We start from the raw sequence: 13,613 nt of genomic DNA on the forward strand, positions 1-13,613 counted from the left end.
AGTGGTCCGAGACGATGTTAGGACGCACGTTTATCACAACATGATCGATCTGGTTGGTGGCTTTTCGATCCGGAGACAGCCAGGTAGCTTGATGCATTTTCTTGTGCTGGAATCTAGTACCACAGATAACCATATTTCGGGCCCCGGCGAAGTCGATCAGCCTCAACCCATTTGGGGATGTTTCTTGGTGGAGGCTGAATTTACCGATCATTGTGCCAAAGATACATTCCTTGCCCACCCTGGCGTTAAAGTGTCCAAGCACGATTTTGACATCGTGGCGGGGGCAGCTCTTATAGGCGCGCTCCAAGCCCTCATAGAAGGTATCTTTGGTCACATCGTTCTTCTCTTCCGTCGGGGCGTGGGCGCAAATCAACGATATGTTGAAGAACCTTGCTTTGATGCGGATTGTGGGTAGACGTTCATTCACCGGAGTGCTCGGCGACGGCACACCAAACTTGCGCTCCTTTATATGGCCACTGTAGTAAATGCCAAGGACATCGCATCGCATTACTTGCACGGCGGTAATGTCAGCCTTTATTTTCGTGAGGACATCAACCAGCTGGGCAGCGGCACCTTCCCAATTAAGGGAGTCCTTATTTCGTTTGTCATGGTCGTCACCAAAAGTGGGATCTCTCATCCGAGGCTGATTATTAATTTTCATTGAGGGTGTTTTTTTACTTGGTGGGTCCCAAACCCATCCCACAACCCTATGCAGGGGATGTTTCGCCTTCTCACTTTAGTTCGCCCTCAAACGGATGTTCTTAGGCTACCCAGAGGATACTTGGTCAAAGACCGGAAGTCGTGAGCTGCTTGAGCCATATGTAAAAGAATCGTTTCTGACCACTCCCAAGTGAATGGCGATCAGAAAACAACTTCTACACATGACTCCATCCTCCAGTTCCCGACCAATCCATTTCAATTGTCTACTTGAAATGTTTGTAATAACTGTTTTTTTTTGTATTTAACGGATTTGTCATAGAATTCTTAATCGTCATTACAGCTGACGGATATTGTCGGCGCGTATGAAAACATTTTATTAATTATTTTACTAAAATAATAAGTACATTTTAATAAAAAAGGCATATACTCCTGCTATAAGAAGAGATTCAAGGGAATGCTCCCTGTAGAGTTTTTTGTAAAGAGGGTTTTCCTTCCAACATATTTTAAATATTGATCTTGCCTAGGAAATTATTCTAAATTTTTTTTCTACCTCTATAATTGATATATGTATTTACAAAATATATATACACCCAACTCTTTTTTTACACGTTTTCTTTTTACACGGATTTGAAGTTACACGGTTGAGAAAAAATTTTTATTTGTAAAAAATTTTTAATCTACTACGGTTTTTAAATCACTGTCTTGTAATTACATATGTTTGTTTTTACCACGCTTAGCACCATTGCTGAAATGAAGATACATAGTAGTAACTGGGAAATCCCCTTATTCTATAACTCTTATCTACACATTTTGTTCGCATGATATTTACATTGCTGAAATAGATATCTCCAGCGAATATGCCGACTTTAGTCCAGTTCGTCACAAACAATGGCGCTTGTTATCAAATAATAATAATAATTATGTACCAATGTTAATAGTTTTTCCTTATTTCTATTCTAATTTTTCTGTTCTTAGTCTGGATTAACCGATTTCTTTTGTTTTTTGCTTAATCTACCAATTCTTCACCAGTATCAATTATGTAACGGGTGATTTTTTTGAGGTTAGGATTTTCATGCATTAGTATTTGACAGATCACGTGGGATTTCAGACATGGTGTCAAAGAGAAAGATGCTCAGTATGCTTTGACATTTCATCATGAATAGACTTACTAACGAGCAACGCTTGCAAATCATTGAATTTTATTACCAAAATCAGTGTTCGGTTCGAAATGTGTTTATCGACAAATTTTGTTCAGCGATGAGGCTCATTTCTGGTTGAATGGCTACGTAAATAAGCAAAATTGCCGCATTTGGGGTGAAGAGCAACCAGAAGCCGTTCAAGAACTGCCCATGCATCCCGAAAAATGCACTGTTTGGTGTGGTTTGTACGCTGGTGGAATCATTGGACCGTATTTTTTCAAAGATGCTGTTGGACGCAACGTTACGGTGAATGGCGATCGCTATCGTTCGATGCTAACAAACTTTTTGTTGCCAAAAATGGAAGAACTGAACTTGGTTGACATGTGGTTTCAACAAGATGGCGCTACATGCCACACAGCTCGCGATTCTATGGCCATTTTGAGGGAAAACTTCGGACAACAATTCATCTCAAGAAATGGACCCGTAAGTTGGCCACCAAGATCATGCGATTTAACGCCTTTAGACTATTTTTTGTGGGGCTACGTCAAGTCTAAAGTCTACAGAAATAAGCCAGCAACTATTCCAGCTTTGGAAGACAACATTTCCGAAGAAATTCGGGCTATTCCGGCCGAAATGCTCGAAAAAGTTGCCCAAAATTGGACTTTCCGAATGGACCACCTAAGACGCAGCCGCGGTCAACATTTAAATGAAATTATCTTCAAAAAGTAAATGTCATGAACCAATCTAACGTTTCAAATAAAGAACCGATGAGATTTTGCAAATTTTATGCGTTTTTTTTTTTTTTTAAAAGTTATCAAGCTCTTAAAAAATCACCCTTTATTTTAATACCATGTTCAGACCGAAAATTTAAAAGATTAGATTACATTTAAGCATTTCATAACACAACAGTGTTCTCACTGCCGTTAGAAAGATCAAAAAACAGCTGTTATTGTCATTTAAGAATTCACATCGCTTAATATTTATCAACATACACCGTCGAACTGTCATCGTAACCGGTTGCTTTTCGCTCTGTGCTTATTGAGTTTGTTAAAACGGTATAACGGTTTGTTCTGCGTTTATATTACGCTCGTGCTTTGTTTGTGAATTAATTTTTTATCGTTTTATATCTTTTCAATCACTTAATTTCTTAATTTGTTAAACTAAAATTCGCGTTTACTATGGCCCCTGGGGCCACCAAATTAGGGGATAATAGGTTTTCCCTATTATCTCCAATAATGAAAAAGAAAAGAAAAAAACCAAATCCGATCCCGTTAGACCAATTTCCAGAATTACCAGTCTCAAACACGGATGATCCAAAATTTTTGGTCATGTCATCGCTGGACGACAACAAGCCACTTAATTCGTTATCATGCTTCGCTACGTATAAAGGTATTCAAGCAATCAGTAAGGAAGTAAGTAAAGTTACTAAGCTACGTGATGGTAGCCTACTGCTCTTTGTAAATAACAACAAAACAGCTAGCAAATTTCTTTCTGCAAAAATTTTACCTGGCGGAGGTCATATCAATGTCAAGCTTCATAATACTTTGAATACGGTTAAAGGCACCATATACGCCCCATTCCTGAATAACTTATCAGAAGAAGATATTGTTGATGGTCTTAAGGAGCAGGGTGTTTCTGCTGTACATAAGTTTTCACGAATTGCTGACGGCTCCCGTAATCCTACGGGTGTAGTTTTATTAACTTTTGATAAATACAATCTTCTTGAAAGAATTGATGTTGCCTGGAGGAACCTCACTGTCCGTCCGTATTACCCTAATCCTATGCGTTGTAAGCAATGTCAATTAATTGGCCACACAGCAAAATACTGCCGTAATTCACCTTCTTGTGTCTCATGCAACCTCCCTTCCGATCATACCCCACCTACTGAATGTAAGAGAATAATGTGTGCAAATTGCTCGGGCGACCACCCGGCATCATCTAATACTTGCCCTAAATATCAACAATCCAAAGAAATATTAAAAATTAAAACTATTTATAAATGTAGTATGCGTGAAGCTGTTACCAAGTATAAAATTCAATTTTCTCATACAACTTCTAATGCAAACTCTTTTGCCTCTATAGCTAAAATTTCTAACAATACTAATCAAATAAATAATGAAACAACACCTAATAACAAATCCAACAATCCTACCAAAACTAATCTAACAACAACTACAGACATCAATTCATCTAAACAATCCCTTCCAACCCAGCCTCCCTCCTCTTCTGTCACTTCTCCTTCCCCTCTTTTTTCCCCTTTATCCATCTCTGACTCTCCTCTCAATATCCTTTCCTCCTGTCCTATCACACCCTCCCCCACCCACACCAGCTCGCAAGATCCTCTTGCATTACCCAATTTTCCTTCTTACAATGAAGACATTTAGTTTAAATAAAATATTCGTAGCTTAACTTTTTTCTTTTATAAGTTTACATATGATATGATTACACTTCTTCAATGGAACATTAACGGTTATGTTAATAATTATACTAACTTAGAGTTACTTATGGGATCGTACAATCCATCTATTATCCTGTTGAATGAAACTCACCTATCTTATAATGCCTCAGCTTTTACCCCTAGGGCTTATGTGGGATATTTTATTAATCTCCCACATAACACCACCAACAAGCAGGGAGTTGCCATCCTAGTTAAAAGAAATCTACCTCACGTATTACTTCCCATACCCCTTTCAATTTTTTCTTCTGTAGCTATTGAGATCCTCGCCCCCTATAAAATTTCAATCATCTGTGCTTATTCCCCTCCTGATCAATCATTTTCTACTACTGAATTTTTAAATCTTATTCCTTCCGGTTCAAATCCTTTTATCTTGTGTGGTGACTTCAATGCTTGGAGTCCCCTTTGGGGCTCTGCTTCGGCTAACTCCAAGGGACGTAGCATTGAGGATGCCTTACTAAGATCCAACTGCATTGTTTTAAATGATGGTTCCCCCACCCATTTTTCCACTCACTCTACCTTCACTGATATTGATCTTTCCATATGTTCTGCCTCCCTCTCCTCAAAAATATCCTGGTGTTGTATTGATGATCTCCATGGCAGTGATCATTTTCCCATCCTTTCCAAAATATCTACTTCTCGCCCTCATTCATTTTTTAAGCCCAGGATTCGGTTTAAAACTGATTCGGCTGATTGGGATAGGTTTGAAGAAGCCTGTTTATCGCATTCACGTTATTTCCCCTTTTCTTCCAATATAAATCAAGAGGCTTCTAGAATCCAAAAAATTATACGTTCTGCTTCTAACTATTCTTTTCCCCTTTCTTCTTCTAAACCAGTCAAGCTTGCTCCTCTTTGGTGGAATAATGAGCTTTCTGCACTAAGAAATCTGAAACAGATCGCATGGCATCAATTTAAACGTTTACGTTCTAGTGCAAACTTAATAGCTTACAAAAAATCCAATGCATTTTTTCGCCATAAAGCTAAGGCTGCTAAGGTTCATTGTTTCCAAGAATTTACGAATAATATCACTTCTTCTTCGGATTCTAGAAAAATCTGGACTGATATGAAAAGACTGGCTGGTTTATCACCTTCTTCTCCTATCACTTATTTAAATACTCCTCGGGGCACTCTACTATATCCCAAAGATATAGCCTTAGAGTTTGCCACCCACTTTTCCAATATTTCTTTGGACTCCAATTTCTCTTCTGATTTTTCCTCTAGTAAACTTTCTTCTCTTTGCTCTCCTTACCTTCCTCCTTCCAACTAATCTCAATCAGCTGAATATTTAGATGCCGATATATCTGAACTTGATTTTAATTTAGCCCTCTCGTCAGTCAAGGGCAAAACTCCTGGCATTGATAAAATCTCTTACCTTATCATCAAGCACCTTCCTCCATTCCTTATATCCCGTCTAGTCAAACTTTACAATAGTATTTTTCTCAGTGGCAACTACCCTGTCCTCTGGAAGACTAGCGCGATTATTCCTATTTTAAAACCTGGTAAACCTCCTGGTGTGGTCAGCAGTTATCGTCCCATTTCCCTTCTTCCTTGCCTTGGTAAATTGATTGAAAAGATTATTGCTACTAGACTCGCCTGGTATGCTCAATCTAATAATCTCATTTCGCACAACCAAGTTGCGTTCAAGAGGGGGCAGGGTACGTTGGATGCTCTCCTGCACCTTGATCACTTTATCTCTGATACTCTCTCCCACAAAAATCATGTTTCTATTCTTTCTTTAGATTTCCTAAAAGCATTTGACAGGATTGGGATTCATGTAGTGTTAAGACAGCTTAGTAGGTGGAGGGTGGGTTCTCGTATTTTTAACTTTGTCAAATCTTTCCTATCCAACCGTAAATTAAGTGTTATCATATCCAATGTTTCATCCTCTGTTCTACCATTAGATAATGGTACCCCACAAGGGTCACCGCTCTCGGTGATCCTATTTACTATTGCATTTGATGAAATCAGTACCATTCTATCAGATTTTGTTACTATCCGGCATCAGATTTATGCTGATGATTTAATTTTATTCTCAAAAACTTCAAATTTGACTTCAGTAACAATTACTTTCTCTGAAATTTTATTGCGTCTTTCTCGTTGGTCCTCTACTTCAGGCACATCAATATCTTTTCCTAAATCGAAACTTTTTCATATTTGTAAAAAACATCAATGTACTATCCCAACGCTCACATTTGATAATACAAACATTTTGTGTACAGATTGTATTAAGTTCCTTGGTATTGTATTAGACTCTAAGTATACATTTAAGAAACATTGTCAGTATATAAGAAAAAGACTTTTTGTTAATTTAAATATTATTAAATACCTCTCATGTAAGCGCTCACTCATCGGCTCGGCTTTACTGGTCAACGTCACTAAAGCCCTCATCTCATCTGTAATTAATTATGGCTTGGAAATTTATGGACATCATTCTAAGAATCATCTAAAGATGCTTGCTGCGCCCTATCATTCTTCAGTTCGTTGTTCTCTTCGAGTGTTTCCAACATCGCCAATTAAAAACATACTGACGGAAGCTGGCCTACCTTCTCTAAAAGATGCAGTGGAAGATAGCTTAAATAAGCTTTATTCAAAACTCATACTCAGCACGAACTTTACTATAAAAAAGGACTTTCAATCATCACTTTGCAGAAAGAGGTCTCCTAAAATACCGTCTTCTATTTTTAAAAGTGCTTTGTTTGCTAAAACCAATGAGTTGCCGCTTAAAATATTGCTGCCTTGCAGTAAATATATTCCACCGTGGAAAGTAAATGAATCTTCTTTCATTAGTGATCTTACTTTTCTTCGCAAATCCATCACTCCAAGCACTGTGTATAAATCTCGATTTTTGGAATTATCTGCGCACTTCAAATCTTTTGATTGGCAGTTTATATATACTGATGGCTCCAAATCGTCGCATACATCTTTTGCTGTAGTTGATGATAACCAACAAAGAATATCGTATGGTTTATTATTTCCATTTTGTTCAATTTTTACCGCTGAAGCTACGGGTATTCTCAAAGCTGTCCAGTATGCCCAACAAAACCTTGGTAAGTTCATCATCTGTACAGATAGTCTATCGTGTTTTCAAGCTTTAAAAAACCGCAGTAACTGTAATGACGTCATTATTGGCATTAGATCGCTGTTGTTTTCGTTAGCACATAGACTAAAAATAATGTGGATACCCGGTCACTCTGGAATCATTGGAAATACTTTTGCGGACTCGGTGGCTAAGGAGGTGTGCATCACTCCAACAACTACATCTGCCTTGTTTGTTAAGAGTGATATAAAACGGCTTATTATTCAACAAAGATCCACTAAATTGGCGCTTGATTGGATGAATTACAGACACCACTACTCTAGAATAAATTCAAATCGTATCAAACCATCCTTTCCGTCATCGCTTTCATCTAATTATATCATTCCATATATCAGACTTCGCATTGGCCACTCCATTATCACACACGCTCACATACTAAATGGCACTCAGATCAACCAATGCCCATTTTGTGATTCAGATTTAAATCTATTGCATCTTCTGCAACATTGTCCAGCACTTCAAACTCATAGAATGTCAAACTTCAACAATACTGATCCAATAATTTTATTGATGGATCCCTCAAGCAACAACATTTCGAAAATCTACAACTTTTTGAAAGACAGCGACCTTCTTCGACGCATATAATATAATCAGTCGGCCGATAGCCCATGATGCTAGTGCTGCGTATTTTCTTAAGTTTGTATAATAATTGTATTATTATGTAAGCTTTTATAAAATAAAATAAAATAAAAAAATAAAAAAAAAAATATTTATCAAAAGAAAAGATTGTCATATAGTATTTTGAAATAAAAGCCGTCTTTTTTCAAATATTTTCCATATAATAGAAATAGTGGATGCATTTTTTCATTTGTTAAGTCGATTTTCAGGTGAAATTAGATTCATTGCTTAAAAAAAATTTGTTTGTTTACATTTTTTCCCTTTGTAGTGTCTAAATCAGCTGTGATAATGTAACAGATTTCCAATGCTGACAAGTAGATGGCGCAAAATCAGAGTCGCACAGAGAGATTTAGCGTGGATCTGTTTCAAACCATTTCAATAAAGTGATTTGGAAATGTCATTTTTGTATGGCGAAATCTTGATAAATTTTTAAGATTAGTGGGATAATCCATTCAAGAGCCGAAATCGTGTGATTAAGTGTCGGTCTGATAATGCTCAATAAAATGTCATATGAACATACTATTTGTATGCACGTCCGAAATTTTATAGTTTTCAACATTTTTTACACGGTTTTTCGAAGTAAATATAGCTCTTTAATTAATCTTACACGGTTTTCAGATGACATGGAACGTATCCCCCCTTTTTCTATACGTATAGGAAACACCTCTTTTTTTCACTTTTTTTTTACACGGATTTCTGAGGAACGTATCTACCGTGTAAAAAAGAGTTGGGTGTATATAACCATATATGTATATTCGTGATCTGGAGAATCTCCTCTATCCGACCATACCCATTTTATTCCCGAAAGGTAAATGTTCAGGAGAGCGGCTTTTCCGAAAACGTGCACCAATTTTCACGGGAAAGGTCTTAAAATTCGTGTTTTTAATTCCAATTTACGAATATATATGGCGCGTTATCTATTTTTCTGTTTTTTTGCAATAAAAACAATAAAAAATATTTCGATTTTGCACAATATTCACGCTATAAATGGCATCACTGTTCGAAATTCAATTGAGAACTAGTGATACAAACATGATCGGGTTCGAAATATCGATACTCTCGATATTCGAGACTAAACAAGAATTGATAAAAATGAGAGATATATGTATAATAAAAAATATTATTAACTGGAAAAATAATAATAAATTAAAATATCGATATTCTCAATATTCGAGTTTGAAAGAAAATTGGTAAAAATGAGAAATACACAATAGAAAAATAATAATAATTGGGAAAATCGAGCGCTCGAAAAATAATATCCCTGGTCGGTCCAAAACCCCGGTGTTCAAAATTCTTCTGTGTCCAAATTCTTCTTCTTTCTGCAATAATAATGAATTATAAAATTTCCTATTATGTATTTCTCATTTTTACTAATTCTCGATCAGCCTCAAATATTGAGAGTATCGATAATTCGAAAACGATCATGAATCAATAGTGGCCATTCGAATTCACAACAGCTGTGCCATAATTTCGAACATACCTTGCCATTTTCGTTGAAGTGAAGCGATTGTAAAGTTTTTCATATTTTTATAAAAATAACAAAAAAAAACCAATTTCTCTTATTGATTAACTAAACAACATCAATAATTACGTGCATATAACTTATAGAAAGTATAATTTTAACATCTAAAGACGTGTAAAGCGTAAAAGTGAATTTATCATTTCAGAAAATACGATGTTTTTTGATAAAAACAAAGAAAATATTGATTTTAAAGGCACGCGCCTAACATATACGTAAAGTAGAATTAAAAACGAGCATTTTAAGACCTTTACCGTGAAAATTGGTGCACGTTTTCAGAAAAGCCGCTCTCCTGAACCTTTACCTTTACCTAGATTACATTAAATTATTTAAATTTAACTAACTTCTTACCGTGCGATTCTGTAACGTGAGACAGTCTCAAGTCTCTAAATTTGAGATTTTGAGTTAGAGACAATTTTTGAGACTTGAGCCGATTTTGCTATTCTGTAAGTGACAGTCACAAAATCTATTACATTTCATCATTCAGAGATGTTTTTACACTTGAATGGAAATAAATATGTCGATAACAAATATTAAATTTTCTATAACATCGTCAAAAAACATAGTTTTCAATAAAAATGAATATATATGTTGACTTTGTTTCATAATATTTACGAAATTTATGTAAAATTTATTTATTTTTAACTTTTTCGTGTTTGAGTTGCTTACAAAATATAAAAATACGACAATCGATTAATATCTATGATGATCTCTATTCAGTATATTCAAAATGGCAGACAAGAGCTCTTTGTAGCTTTGTGACCGGCTAACTACCAGGTCTCAATATTTTGAGACTAACGCTAGAGACTGTTTAGTGAATAGTAACTAGTCTCAAATTGAGACTTTGCCTCAAAATGTCTCAAATAGAGACTAGAGACTGGTTACAGAAGCATTATACAGGAAGCATTATAATATTGTTACAAAAAGTAGTATTAAGTTATATTTGTATTACTATATGCATCCCTGATTATGAACAATAGCTGTAGGTATATGGAATAGCATTTGTCTTGTTGTAGACATCTGGCGCCACGGCTGTCTGCTCGTCGAAACAATAGACATCTGGCGCCGCACTGTCTGCTTGTCTAGGTAAACAATTGCTGAGTCTGGCGCCGCGACTGTCTGCTTGCGTCTGGCGCCGTATAGCCGTATGTTCTGGTAATTTCCAGACGCGATGTTCTAGAAGGACACGTCGGCATCAGCGAGAAGTGCGTGGCTATATAAGCCGTGGCAGCGCCAACGTAATCAATCAGTGCTAAGAGTAAACTGCTATAGTGTAGACGAGTTGTGAAATAAAGAGTTGTTGAATTAAATTAAACAGTGTTGATTTTATTTGTCAATCCAGAGATACGAACCTAACAAAGTAAGCTAGCAAGAGTAAATTCGTAACAATTGGTGTCAGAAGTGGGATTGTCAAATAATCCAAATTCAAAATGGTTAAATTCGGAGAATTGAGAATTCAGCAATTAAAAAAGCAACTGGAGATAAGCGGGCAAAAGGCGGATCTGCAGGCACGATTACGTGAAGCAATGGAAGCGGATGGAATTAATGTCGACGAATTCGAATTTGATGGCCCAGAAACTTCTACAAAGGTAGAAGAAAAAGTAGAAGAACAACGAACATCATCAAGCGTAGACACGAACATGCTGTTAGTGGCTATTAAGCAAATAGCAGAAAATGCAGTGCAAACAGAAAATCGTCTGGCACAGCAAATAGCAGAAAATGTAGTGCAAACAGAAAATCGTCTGGCACAGCAAATAACGCAAATAGCTGAAAATACATCACAGTTAGAGTCTCGCCTTACACAACAGATTACGGAAAATACTACACAACTACAAAAACAAGTGCAAGAGAAATTTTCAAAATTTGAAGACGAATTAAGCACTTTAAAAAATGGCGAAGAAAATTTAAAATCAGAAGTTCTGCAATTAAGTAATCGTGTGCGAGAACTGCAACTACATGGCCCTGCACCATCAACAAATAATCAAAGATTGAAGGCACCCACATTCGATGGAAGTATTCCATTTCAAATTTTCAAACTTCAGTTTGAAAAGACAGCAACGGCCAATAACTGGAATGCAGCGGACAAAGTGGCGTCCTTGTTTGTATCATTGAAAGGACCGGCAGCAGAAATCCTTCAGACTATTCCAGACTGTGAACGGGACAACTATGAGGCATTGATGAGTGCGATAGAAAGACGATATGGTAGTGAGCACCGGAAACAAATATACCAGATCGAACTGCAAAATAGGGGTCAGAAGATGAACGAGTCATTGCAAGAGTTCGCAACTGAAATCGAACGACTGGCTCATTTGGCAAATGCAGATGCACCTGTGGATTACATTGAGAGGGTAAAAATTCAATGTTTCATAAATGGAATTCGTGATGTGGACACCAAACGCGCCACATATGCATTGCCAAAAAGAACGTTTGCTGAAACGGTTTCGCACGCCCTCACACAGGAAACAGCTTCCCTACTAAGTAAACCAGCACACAAAGTACAAAGGGTTGAAATGGAACAACCGGCGCTGATGGAAGAAATATTGAAGACTCTGAAGACAATTGCTGCACCGCGAGTAAATACAACAGGAAGATGTTTCAACTGTGGAAAAGCGGGTCACTTTGCCCGAAATTGCAATATAAAAGTAAACCCATCAAAACGGAAACAACCAACAGATAACGAGGACGGAGCATCCACATCTCACAAGTCGTTAAACTAAAACGGAACAGTTCAAAGGGGCGTGAGCTGGTTCCCACAACTATTTGCCCCGCCATCTCGATATCACAAATAGGTCGCCATGACAACAATCTTACTATCAACGGCATCGTAAATGGACGACTGTCAACGCTTACTTGGGATACTGGTGCCACACATTCAATGATCCGACCGGATGTGGTAAGAGGAACGGTTGAAGCATTAGTCGGTTGCAAGCTTCGAACGGCCACCGGAGAGGAAGCAGCGGTCGCGGGAAAAGTGGTTTGCGAAGTGATGATTGGTACCCTGGAAGTTAATCACACCTTCATCGTAGCAGAAATCACGGATGAAATTATAATGGGAGTAGATTTCATGATTGATCACGGGGTTACTTTGGATTTAAACAAGCAAATGCTGTTTTGCCAGAAACACCGGATATGTGACCAAAGTTGAAAGTAAGAGGGTGATTGTTGATGATAATCAGAGTATTCCACCAAAATCTGAGGCGATTGTATGGGCCAAAGTGAATGGAGGAGGTGGGACTGAAGAGTTGTGGATTGTGGAACCAACAAAAATAGATACACCCATATTGGTAGGAAGAACGCTTGTGAAAACTAGAGAAGACGGCACCATTCCGGTCAAAGTCGTGAATGAATTCAACACGCCTATAAGTCTGAAGAAAGGAGCCGTAATTGGACAGTGCCAGAATATAAGTGCAATAGCACGATGCGAACGGTCACAACAGAAGCCTACTATTGAGCCACAGCAGATAAGTCCTACACTCCTAAATAATTTGCTGAACGAACTGCATGGAAATGAAAAATTAAAAGCAGAAAAACTATTAGAAAAATACGCATCCATATTTGCAAACGAAGGAAACACAGGAAGAACCGGCATTGTCAAACATCGCATAAATACTGGAGACGCTAAACCAATCCGACAAGCTCCGCGTAGGGTTCCACTAGCAAAACGTGAGGATGCTAACAAAATTATTGAAGACATGCACAAAAACGGTGTAATCGAACCTTCAATAAGTCCATGGAGCTCACCTATCGTCTTAGTTAAAAAGAAAGATGGTAGCACCCGTTTCTGCGTAGATTATAGGAAGTTGAATGATGTCACAAAGAAAGACAGTTATCCTCTACCAAGAATCGACGATACATTAGACACCTTGTCTGGAGCGAAATGGTTTTCTACATTAGATCTACAAAGTGGATATTGGCAAGTCGAGATTGATGAATGTGACCGTGAAAAGACCGCTTTCAGTATGGGTGACGGGTTATGGGAATTCTCTGTGATGCCATTTGGGTTATGTAATGCGCCTGCAACGTTCGAGCGACTGATGGAACATGTGTTAAAAGGACTCAACTGGAAGACATGTTTGGTGTACCTTGATGACATTATCATCATGGGAAAAAGTTTTGATGATCATC

The sequence above is a fragment of the Bactrocera dorsalis genome, chromosome 3, assembly GCF_023373825.1.
Source record: "Bactrocera dorsalis isolate Fly_Bdor chromosome 3, ASM2337382v1, whole genome shotgun sequence".
Lineage (NCBI taxonomy): Eukaryota > Metazoa > Arthropoda > Insecta > Diptera > Tephritidae > Bactrocera > Bactrocera dorsalis.